Here is a 12,850-nt window from a genome sequence, read left to right as displayed (position 1 = left end):
AGATCTAGTTCTCTGAAGAAGGCTTTAATGCTGGAAAGGAGAGAGAGAGAGAGAGAGAGAGAGAGAGAGAGAGAGAGAGAGAGAGAGAGAGAGAGAGAGAGAGAGAGAGAGAGAGAGAGAGAGAGAGAGAGAGAAGAGGACAACCAGCAGTAAAATGGATGGGCTTAGTTCAGCAGCAATGAATACACTGTAGAAAGATCTGAAAGACCAGCTTAGGGACAGATCATCTTATGTTGCTCAGAGTCAGCAACAACTTGACAGCATGTAACCAATCAATCAATTAATCACTTCTGCTTAGTACATTGACTGGTCATTGGTGCAATGACCACTAAACAAACAAACAAACAAACAAACTGGTATAGGGTTTCCTGATTGAGCAGGGGTTGGACCAGATGACCTCCAAGGTCCCTTCCATCATCATCATCATCATCATCATCATCATCATCATCATCATCATCATCATCATCATCATCATTATATTATTATTATTATTATTATTATTATTATTATTATTATTATTATTATTATTATTATTATTATTATTATTATTATTATTCAATAAAGGCTTTGATTATTTAACCGAACAAACAGAAAATACAGTGTGTTTCAGCAGACTGAAAAAGATTATGACCAGATGACTTCTCACTCTACAGGGATCATTGATAGACTACTTTAAAAATAATCCCTTTTCTCCATTCTTGCATGATTGCATGATCTTCTAGATCAGGGGTCTTCAAACCTGGCCCTTTTATGACTTGTGGGCTTCAACTCTGAGAATTCCTCAGAGTCATAAAAGGGCCACGTTTGAAGATCTCTGTTCTAGATCTTTAAAGCAGGTTTCAAATACATTTGATTTCCAAATACATAACACCTTCAAACCAGCTAGCTATTGCTAGACACGGTGGTGGTATTTCTCTATCCAGTGCTATGGAATTGGCGATGAAATTCACCAATCCATCATGACATTGGGATGCCATTAACTAGGACTACATTCTCAATATGCCCCTTCATTTTACTTATCAGGGATCATGAACGGGCAGTACAATTGCCTATATGTAGTTTTTATATATTCCCAAAGGGTGTATGGTTAGCTAGTTTATTAAGAGAATGTTGGACTGTAAGGTTTCCATTTCCAATGCCGGACTGTAAGATTCTAATGTGTAAGTGTGTGTGAATGACAACACATCATGACCTACAGGCTTGCATCAAACATCATGATAAAAATTAAATAATTGCACCATATGAGTGATAATCTCATAACATACATTTTGTCACTGACCTCACTGTGGCTTGTTAAAGTTATATATGACTTTTCTTGTTGCTTTCTAGAAGGATACAACAGCACCGTTCTTTATGGGGAAACCGTAGGCTTCTTTTTCTTCTCCATGTCATCTAGTTAATAGAAGACTCTAAAAGGTCTTTGTAATAAATTTCTGCCATATAATTTGAATATTTCAGCCAATAAATATGATTTATTTCTGAGTGGTGATGTAAATCTGGGTCCCTCCGGTTTTAGTTCAACATCTGAACCGCTGTCCCACGCTGGCTATACTATACAATAAACATCCTATTATAAAGTTTAACCTCTGTAGAATAGAAAACCACAGGGGCAAGGCACAGCAAATAAAACAAGCAGAATCTTAGAAGCCAGCCACGCTTGAAATCATGCTCTCTGTTTCTCTTGTCATCTCCTTTTGCTTTCTATTCTCTTCCCTGGTGATTAATAAACAATCTATTTGAATTTCTGACTTGTGCCACACCAAAACAATCAAATGTTTCTTGGACATCTTCAAAATGCATTGTGGTACAATTTTGCAGTGCTGGTTTAAATGTGTGGATGAGATACTTTTGTTTCAAGCCTCTCTCTCTTTTTCATAATAATCCTCTTAATTATTATTTTTTAAAAAAAAAACAGATGACCACACCTTCATCAAGATAGAGAAAGAAAGGCAAGTCTTTCTCTCTTAGTCCCAACACCATTTCTAATCGAGAGTGGTTGAATAAAACCAAGTCACCCCTTCTGCTGCCAGAGTTCCACATTTAGCTACTGTGGTTGCTTACTTGGCTTGAGTAGATGTTCCTGGCTTTTTTGGTCACTCCTCACCTCTGTCTGCTGGATCCATCAATCACTTTAATTATAATGGAACATAGAGCCAGCAACTGAAAGAGAAAAACCAACCCAATCTGAACAGCAATCTTTCTTGATGAATTCTCCCCCTAAATCGAAACAATTCGCTGGATAACCCAGCTGGGGTTCATATGCTTTTGATTACTGTGGGCTATTTAGCTCCACAAAATGACATGCTGCTTAATGGACTTTTAATGGTTATAGGTTTCTCTCTTTCTCTCTCTCTCTCTCTTTTTTTAATGAGCTTCACCAGTTTGTTACTAATGCCCTGTGGAAATCTGGCCCTTTGCCAGATCTGATGTTACAATTTTTCTGGTTTCTCTGAGGTATAAATGCAACCAACCCATGGAAGTGGGTGTTGCTGATTACACACTAATGCCATTAAAAAGCCATTGCAAACTTGCGTACCCTGCAGTCCTACAAATTATGTTGTCTTTGAGTACTCTGATAACAGTTTTAGCCATATCCTTGCCCTGAAGCATGTTCCCTGGTTCACCTTTGAAGGGAAGCCAAGAAACTTGGCAGAGACTGGCTGAAAGGGAATATCTTGCCCAGAGTTTTATTTTATTTTATTTTATTTTAAAAAACCCTCAATCTTCTTGCAGGACAAGGGGGCCCAAAGGTGTTTCTTGAGTAAGCCAATCACCCAACAAAAGGTGACAAAAAGGTTCCCATTGGTTTTTTGATGATTGGATCCAATGAATTGATGGGGAAGAAAGAATAAGGAAGTGGCTGATGATGGGAAGAAGAATCGAAAACTAAATGCAGAAAACACTGATTGCAGGAGATCAATCACACCTTCAAGTCTGGTTGGTGTTTCAGAGCTCTTTTCTAACTAGCCCTGCCAAGTGCCAAAATTGTGTGTTTCCATCTAAATTCAGTTACCCTTCCACTTGATGGATGGCTGAGAAGAAAGAAGACTCTGTTATAAGGGGCAAATCGGCTGCACCTGTTTCTTCCTTTCTTAAGGTATCGCTACTAACACAAAATGGGAGGGAAATAAAAATTTTGCTTGTTGTGTGTTTTTGAAAAATGATGCTCTATTTGGCTTTATGAGCAAATCTTGAGCAAACTGAAAGATATACTTTATTGGCTTGCCAACAGATTTGTCCAACATCAAAAGATAGTGCTGTATCATGGATTCTGGTTTTAAGTGGCTAAACATATTCCCCATTATGAACTTACAGGATCTTCCAAAGTTTTCAAACTAGGGTTGTGCCACGATAACTGTAACAAGGACAAGTATTTTATCAAGAGTTGAAAGGTGAAAAAGCTGCAGGCAACTTAGTGGGAAAATAGTCTGGTATATAGTGGATTTTCTCTTTTGTAATAAAGCATATAGTTTTTGTTCCTCCCTCCTCCTCTGACCTCATTCCAGATAGGTCTCCCCAAAGAATCAGCAATAAAATGCTACAAAAAATAACCATTGCTTGAAAATTAAAGAATTGTATCATCCTTTGGTCAAGTCAATCTCCAAAATGTATCTCAAATATGCAAGGGTTTAACACTTTTCTGAACACCACAAGATATGGCTTCTGAATGCCTAGACATTCAGACAAGGGTATCCATGACTATCCATGACATGGTCTCAGGGCAAATGTGGCTAAAGAATTGGACTAGGAAGTAGGAGATCCAGGTTCAGGTCCACCTTTAGCCATAGAAGCTCCTAGTCTCTTTCTCCACTCAATCTACCTCCCTGGGTCATGAAGAAAAAGAATGAGAAGAAAGTGTTAAGTACTCCATACTTCTGAAGGAAAGCAATCAGCAATCAGATAATAAACATGATAGTGACATCAGTACAAATGGCTCATTCAGTGCCAGGTTTATTCGTGTTTTAAATAAATTAATGAGTAAAAATATATGTCCCAGCTGCTATGTCCAGGAATCTACATTAGATTAATTTGCCATTTAGGTCTGAATTTCTTTATAAAAGCAACCCTGCTTTAAGCAGTGAAAAATGTAACTGCCAGAGTGTTACTACATTCACCCTACATAGAAATGCTGCCTGGGCAGGGCTGTCAGTGCCACCACTGCGAGGTGAGTGGAAAAGACCCCCTAAAATAAGACCTGGTGTCTCTTTTGGAGGTAAAAAAAGGGCGGGTCTTATTTTCGGGGAAACACGGTATTAGAAGAAAATCTTGGTCCTTTCCCAGCTGGGTTTTAAAAGAACACAGGACAATTACTTGAAGCACGGTTGAAGCTTATTTGAAAGCAAGAAAGACAATCATAGCGGTCGAAGGTGGCCATGAATTACAATTCTGAAGCAGTTTCTTTTATAGAAAAGGTGCTTCTATTGTTCTAGAAAATGTGAGCATCCAGCCTGCCTTCTAAGGATTCCTGAGAAATGTACTTGGTCTAGCGGAGAGGAAATGCGGCTTGGTGCCCTGCTGGGTTTTGCAATATTTATCTTTTGTGAGTCAAGGTGGTGATCTCAGGAGTGAAGGGCTTCAGTGAAGAAATCTTTTATTGGAATGAGGAACTTTTAATATCTTGAGGGGAAAAGTTGATGACTTTTGCCCATTTCAACAATGTTAAAACATGCTTTGTCTCTTTCAATGTAGGTGTCAAATTGGCTTACTGTAAGTAGTATTTCCATTTTATTGTCTGGGGTTCATTGAAGGTCAGGTACAAAAGAGGGGAAAGGTGGCATGGGAGGGGCTTGGCCATCTGTCCATTCCTCCCTTCCTCCATTCCTCCCTTCCTCCCTCCCTCCCTTCATCCATCCATCCATCCATCCATCCATCCATCCATCCACCCAACCATTGTCTCTTTTGCCTAGTTGAAGAGATCTAAAGGCATGGTGCTGCTGCAATATAAAATGTGAAAGTTTTGTTCGTTTTCATCATTAATTAAACTTCCTCTCCCTTCTTCCTTGTACTTTCACACATCTATGTATACTACGACTTTATCTGTCAGGAAAAAGAATAGCTCTCTTTCACTTGGTTATTTCTGTGACTAATATCCTGTGACTAAATATCACGAGCCCTTCAGCTCGGCAAATGTGCATTAATAAACTGGAACAAGAAATCCTATCAGATGGGAAGACAAAAGTGAGCTTGAGGAGATATTTGTTTGTGGGGCACTTCCTGGGATTCTTCCATGGAGAAGCAGCTTTCACAGTTGCACTTCCTTGAGGAGATATAACCCAATGTTTCCTCACAATCATGAAGACTTGACCTAAACTCTGTCTACCAGGAGGTCCTCAGTGGTAGCTGATGGCCCAGCATGAGATACAAAGTAAGTTATACTTGGATTCAGGCATAAAATAGAAGATTAAGAGTACTGTTGAAATGACAGTTTAATGTGTGCATGTATATATAAATAACTATATCTCCAGTTTGTTAAATACACAAACACACACACACACACACACACACACACACACATTTATGCACAATTCTGGGCTTTATTCACTTGTTAAAGGCTTAAAAGTTCTAATTTCCTTAAATCTTTGCAAATATATGGAGTATGCTTGGAGTTTGTGTGATAGAAGTGGAAAATTAGTTACTTGTCTCATCATATTGAGCAATGAATAAGCATTTACACTCTGAAGAAATGTCCACAAGACAAAAAGTTCATCTTTGGGAGATATCATACACTACTCATCGAGTATTTGAACTGGGACATATTAGTCCTGGAGATTCATGAGTTCTTCTTCCTCAGCTTAGATTAATTTGGAAATTGTCTGACTTCTTGAGAAGAATTTTGATACTTTTTTCAAGTTGATTCCAAGTTCCAAGTAATCTGACTTCAGTGGAAATGATCTATATGTCTGTCCCTCATATATTAATTTACCATATCTTTTGGCAGAGGACGGAATTCAAGACATTGTTTCAAATCTCCTCCCATTCCTCCCCATTTTATCTGGAGTATTATCTAGGTCCCCAAAACTTTCTGAATGTTGTGAATCCAGAAGATAAAATCGCCAACTTTCTTTCTCCAAAAGATTTATAATTTATATTGGTGCATCCATACATTAATTTTAGAATCAACAAACTGAGATAAGACTAAGATCATTTTGGTACCCATTTTTTAGCAACTCTAATGTATCTTTTACCTATTCCTTTAGACCAGACATGTCAAACTCGCGATGTCACGTGATGTCACACAGTATATCAGGATGGTTTTGCCATTGCCGGCAATGGGGTGGGTGAGGCTTCCGGATGATGCGTGCGGCCCGCGGGCTGGCAGTTTGACACCCCTGCTTTAGAGAGTGATTCTCTTCATGTCTATTGATAAGTAAACCCCACTAAGTCCAATAGGCATTCCTCACAGGAAGTACTGTAGCAGTTTGCTTTGTCTATTACGTTTCCTAGGTGTTGGGCTACATCTTCTAGAATTTCTAGATCTACTGTGATTTCTACTCCAGTCCACCTAAAGACAATGAGAAATGCCAAAGCATAAGGATATGTAACCTAACAATGCAAGTGCATTTTAAAATAACATCATTCAAATACAAAACTGAGGGAGGAAGCGAGGAAGAGGCTTGATTTGTGGGATGCTGGGTTGCCTTCATTTCCAATAAAGCTTTCATTTCCCATAAGGATCTTCATTTGTATTACTGGGCAAGCTGAATGTAGTTATTGTTAAGGAGGTGTTTTTGTGTGAGTCATCTGCACTAGGACTACCAAAACTGAGCTGCAAAAATCAAATGCATACTAGATGGTAGCAAGAGATAATAAATTGTAACTCTGCTGCCATCTAATTTTTTATCCAGAGTTTTACTGTTCAGATCTGGTAGCACTAATCCAGGGGTCAGCAACCTGAAACAGTGAAAGAGCCACTCGGAACGGGTTGCCTCACAAAAGGAAAAACTGGGAGCCGCAAAAAATGTGTGCACATGCACGTACATGCGTGCATGCGCAGAACAGGGTTTGACTGAAGAGTGGAGCCAAGGCGAGATATGCACCTACCCTGCATATCTGAATTAATTGGTTGAATTTTTTTAGTCCCACTTTTTTTTTGGACTGCACATGGCAGAGGACTGGGAGCCGCAAGAGACGGCTGAAAGAGCCGCATGCGGCTCCGGAGCCGCGGGTTGCAGACCTGTGCACTAATCTAACAAGGACTCTTGAGTTCTCACGGTCAGGTTTCTAACATATGAATAAGAAAACTCTATGCATAGTAATGTATAATTATGACGTATCTAGGGTTACCAAATATCTGAACAATATTTCAAAGGCAAAGGAGGACATAGACAATTGGAAAGAAGGACCAATAGAGGAGGGGGGGGGGAGGATTGAAACAATAACACTCTTTTCTGAGATCTGCAACAAACGTCAATCTGACAACAGCCAAAAATGTACTTAGGTCAACAGGCATATGCAATTACTTTTTCCAAAACCAGAAAGACTGGTTTTTCAACTGCAATATTTCTCCGATAATCTGTACTTTCAAGGCCACGTGCTAGCCGTAAAATAGAATTGACAATCATACGCTTCTCCAAATTTCACCATAAAAGTGTATGATAAGTCATGTGACCTACAAATTACTGTGATCACAGATTTGAAAGTGCTGGATTGAAGCCAATTGCTGGAATCAAAGAAATCAATTAAATAATGTGGAGTCTGTCAGTGGATGAGGGTAAGGAAGAAGCGGACAATTTACAAGGCCACAATGCACATAGGTTTGAGCGACTACTCTGATGAAACCAATTTAAAAACTCCCCCAAACAAATAGGGTACTCAAAAGCCACAGTGTTTTGTTTTAAAGCTATGCTTGTCAGATGGAGAGCATGAAACCAAAAAAAAATCAAGTCCTCCTTTTGCTGAACATCCAGTAACAACCCTAGACTTACCATATTTCTTCTCCTGTAAGGTTGCAAAAGCCTACAACCAATTCCCTTCCTCTCCCCCCCCCCATCTGCTTCCTGGTCATCTGCATTTCTGAGGTCTGTTTACTATGGAAATTAGCAAAAGGAGATGTGGTTGGACTCAGTAAGTTAGAAATGCTGAAGATCCAAAGGTTCTCCAGACTTGAAATATCCTTAGGTTTACTCATGAGAAAATAGGAGGAAGGGTTTTTCTTTTCTTTTTGTTTTTAATAAAGTGGAAGGCACAAAAATGTGCCTGTCACTCCATTCTTAAGTCAGCTAGCAGGTGTTGGAGAAGTCAGAGTGCTGTGAGGTCAAGGCAGTTCAACTTCAACGAAGTTGAATTTGAAAATGGATCCAATGACTGCTCAAGCACCCATATGACAGAAGTACATCACAGCCACTAGTAACCAATCACAGATACTACAGAATAGTTGCAAAGTAGTTCCCACGTTGACCGACTGGAATTTCTGTTGTAACATCAGTGCCCTCTTTGATGATAGATGAGTTCATCCTCCTTTCAAACTGTTCTGGGAAACCTATTTTAATCCTTGCTTATTTTATGATTAAGTTTTCTTGCTTCTTAAAGCTGAAATTACTCTCCTGTGCAATGACTCCAAACATGAGACGGAACGATGAGTGCTGAAAGACAATGATACTATGATTGATTCAGTAGTAAAATTCACAGGCCCACTGAAGTTGAAAGAAGACATGAAGGGAATTCCAGAATGCAAAGTCATGCAGGTTTAATCTGACTGCAGCCACATTTCTTCTCCACACTGCATACTGAACTTTGAATCGGACACTTTTGCTTGAAGGCAAAATTTTCCTGCCTTCATGCTTTGTCTATGCACGTGCATTAAGCTTGCACCTAAAGTTTCCCTATTGAGAGTGCTAATGCTTTCTTACAGTGGTCCAAAATTTGGACCTATAATTATGAGTTTTAAGCAGATTTAAATAAGATAGATGATTTTTTGTCTATAGATAATGGTCCTCTGGAGCAATATCTTTGGTCCTTATTATTTTCACAATTTGGCTGTCCTCTTTGTCCCTGGGATAGGGTGGTGTCAAGAATTTTACCCAATTAAATATCTTCTTTCTTCCATATATGTGAGCTGTTTGCTCCTACTATTACTCTTACTTTTAATATTGTAAGCTAAGCTGTCCTTGGTCTTGTGGAGTTGAATGAGCTGAATGAATGAATGAATGAATGAATTCATATGAATATGAAGAATGAGATGAATGAATGAATGAATAAAACATGAATAGACTAGTGTGGCATATGTCAGTGTTGAGGGTCATCGTTAACCCACACATCTCATTGATTACTTTCACAAATGGTTTGAATGCATGGAGGATGTCCAACCTTTCAAGCATAGTTTTCATTCATATATTTGTACTACTGGTTATGCATGTATTCGTGTCTCGCGTATGTGGTTTCATTTGGCATCAAGGAAGCTGCTCTGAACATTGTCTCTTCCAGCAGAAGCTACACATACCTCATGGAATGGAGCTTTCCAGAGAAAAGCTCTTATGCCTTAAAAAAAATCTGTCTTGGCTTGTGGGTCTCCTTATGTAACTGTTTCTTTATTTTTTAAATGTTAAAGCAGTATTATTTAGTGAAAAATAGATCAACAGGGAAGTGAACGATTTGCCCAGATGAACTTCCCTTTGTAAAAAAAAAATACTTTATTAATAAAATTTAAATGCATACAGCAGCATTAAAGGACTAAGGCAATTTCAGACAAAAGAAGCAACAGAAAGATTCTGAAAATTAAGTTATAAATGAATAAGTTAAAATAAAAGCTGTAAGCGCTCAAAAGCCTTCCCTGCACAATTCAGATATTGACATACATGCATAAAAGTTTTCTATTGAAAATCGGGTGCAGATTTTTTTTCTCTTCCAGTTTGCTATTGTAATTACTTTAGCCAGTCTCCCCTGCCTAAAATATCTATACATTTTGGACAGGTTGTGCTATTGACATAGAAATATCCAAACAGTTAAGCCTTTTCTTTTTTCCCTGTTTGCAGTGTGAAACTTAACTAATTCCTTTTCTTCACCCAACTTTATATACATAAACTGTATTTCCAATCACATTTTTTAAAAAAAATCAAGCAAATTATAACTAATAAAATAATAGAGAAACCAAAATAAATCTGTCTTCCCCAATACAATTTATTGCTCTAAGGCTCTGGGTGTTTCCAACATCCTAATTTATGAAGTGCCTCCTATTGTTTTAGGGTAAACAGGAGTCAAAGTCTGTTGACAGTTGGAAGAGGCCAGCAAAAATGTTTGCAAAGAAAGCTCTTTAGGAAATAGCTGTTCCATTCACTGAAACAGTTGCTGAATCACAACCGCAGCGCTGTTCAAATATAAACAAATATTTTCGTTGCCCCTTCACAAAGGGACTTTAATATAAAGCTGGCTAAATATGAAAACAAACCTTGGCATCCGAATGGCTTTTGCTACACATGACTTGCTCTTATGACTAGAGACTGTGCAGAGAAGCACTGAAAGCTGATTTAATATGTACAAAAGACTTTTGTTTATCATCTCCCCAGACATCTTGGGAATTGCAAGCAGAACCCAGGCTGGTGTCCTCCCTTTATAGCTTCACAATGTGAGGAGCTTTAGAAAAGATGGATTGGTCCAGCCAAAAAGCAAATGGGCTTTTGCAGACAGAAACCTTCTGAGAGCAATGCTGTCATGTAACGGTCCTTAAATGAAAAACCTAGACGAGGAGGTTTATTTTATTTTAAGTTGGATTTTTTCCCCTTTCCTGAAATGATCAAGGCAGTAATTTTCTTCTCCTCGGCTTCATTTATTTACTGTCTTTCCCACTTTCTCAGCATTAGAAGATTGCTTTTTAATTTCTTACAGCCATGACCACTGAATGTGAGAGCTGGCCTTTTAGATCTCGGGAGTGAAAATGAATTTGATTATCAAGAAGTCATCAGTATTATAAAAAGCAGAATAAGGACTAAATAATTCTTCCCTTCTCCCAAACTCTCAGGGTAAATCCCATGGGACTTAACTTTCTTTTTTAAAAGCATGATTTTTTTTAAAAAAAAACCCTCTTCTAACATAAATCCTTTGACGCAGAGAGATGTATATAAAGTGGAGAATCTAAAAAGTAAACACAGGTGCTCTTATTCAACTGAAACGGACTTTCCCAATCTGGGGACCAAATGTTTGATCCACACTTTCCAAAAGCCAGCTTCCGTGAAGGCCAATTTTTCTGGAAGCAACATGTTGGGAAGAATCAATCCAATGGGATATTGGTCTTATGGGACGTTTTGTGCCCATATTGTTTTTGGTCCTTTAAAAAAAATAAAAATCTTGATAAATAACCTGTTTTGGTGTTGACACCACCCATTGTGACATGAAACAATGGCATGAAGTAATCACTCAAAGGCCCATAAACTTTAAAACGGTGTTTTTTTCACTTTTATTAGGTTTCCTATTTTAGCAATAGTGATAGCACTTAGACTTATATACCACCCCATAGTGCTTTATAGCACTCTCTGAGCAGTTTACAATGTCAGCATGTTTGCCCCCCCAACAATCTGGGTCCTCATTTTATCGACCTTGGAAGAATGGAAGGCTGAATCAACCTCAATCAAACTCCAGGCTGTGGGCAGAGTCAGCCTGCAATGCTGCATTCTAACCACCATACCACCAGAGTTCCTATTTTGCCATACTGAATCATTCCTTAGGGGAAAAAGCAGGCTAAAGCAATTGATTTCTCTATCATCACTCCTCCACTGGGTCATGCTGACTCTGGAGAGTCAAGGGATGCTACATGAGATCTTTCACTCTCCAGTATTCTAGGCTACCCAAGTATGGAATGTATCTCTGCAGTAAGGAGTAATTCTATTGATCTGAAAGGAACTGCACCAAAACGCTTTGGGTGGGTGGGGGGAATGGTTTAATCAACTAGCCACTTAACCTCTGTACTCCAGTGGATGCATGACACAATAAAGCACGGGAGGGCATCAGCTTGTTGGCTGAAGATCAACTTTAATACTTTTGAATAGTTGAGAGCCACAAAATGGGTGGGCCGTAACACATCTGAATTCTTTATCAGGTTTTAGAGAGGAGTTGGATGAGGGAGTTCTTATATTTAAATGTTTTTAAAAAAAACCAGGTTTTTTTTTCCATTTGTTACTTATCTCAGAATGGAAGGAAATCACTTTCTGTTTTTTGTGAATTGTAGTTAGCTCTGAGAGTTGCAAAAAGAAGATTCGGGAGCCACAGATTGCTTACTCCTTCATTTTAGCACGCTTGTGCAGGCCATCCTTTTACCTACACACACATCAAGAGATCTCAGCTTCTGGTTAGCATTCCCCAGAAAGGGTGGGCTCTACAAAGGTAAGTCCTTGACTTACCGTCACAATTGAGCCTCACATTTCTGTTGCTGAGTGAGACATTTGTTGAGTGAGCTTTGCCCCATTGTGCGACCTTTCTTGCTACAGTTGTAAAGTGAATTGGTGCAGCTGTGAAGTTAGTAGCATGTTGTTAAGTGAATCTGGCTTCCTCATTGACTTTGCTTGTCAGAAGGTCGCAAAAGACCTTGCAACCCCAAGACATTGTGACTGTCAGAAATAGGAGTCAGTTGCCAAGTGTCCAAACTTTGATCATGTGACCAGATGGACGCTGCAAAGGTCATAAGTGTGAAAAATGGTCACAGGTCACTTTTTTCAGTGCTGTTGTAACTTCAAATGGTCACTAAATGAACTGTTGTTGCGAAGCACATTTAACCTTTGAAGAGCTCTAAATATGCACAAGGAGCAGTGCCAAGGAGGCAACACAGAATTCCCAGTTAACTTTCAGAGTAACTTTACCTTTTACATTCAAATGCAAATATACCCAGTATCAAACCAATTTTCCTTGGGGAATATATTGGAAG

This window comes from Vipera berus (genome assembly GCF_964194415.1).
Source record: "Vipera berus genome assembly, chromosome: 1".
Taxonomy (NCBI): Eukaryota; Metazoa; Chordata; class Lepidosauria; order Squamata; family Viperidae; genus Vipera; species Vipera berus.
This window is presented reverse-complemented; position numbering follows the sequence as displayed.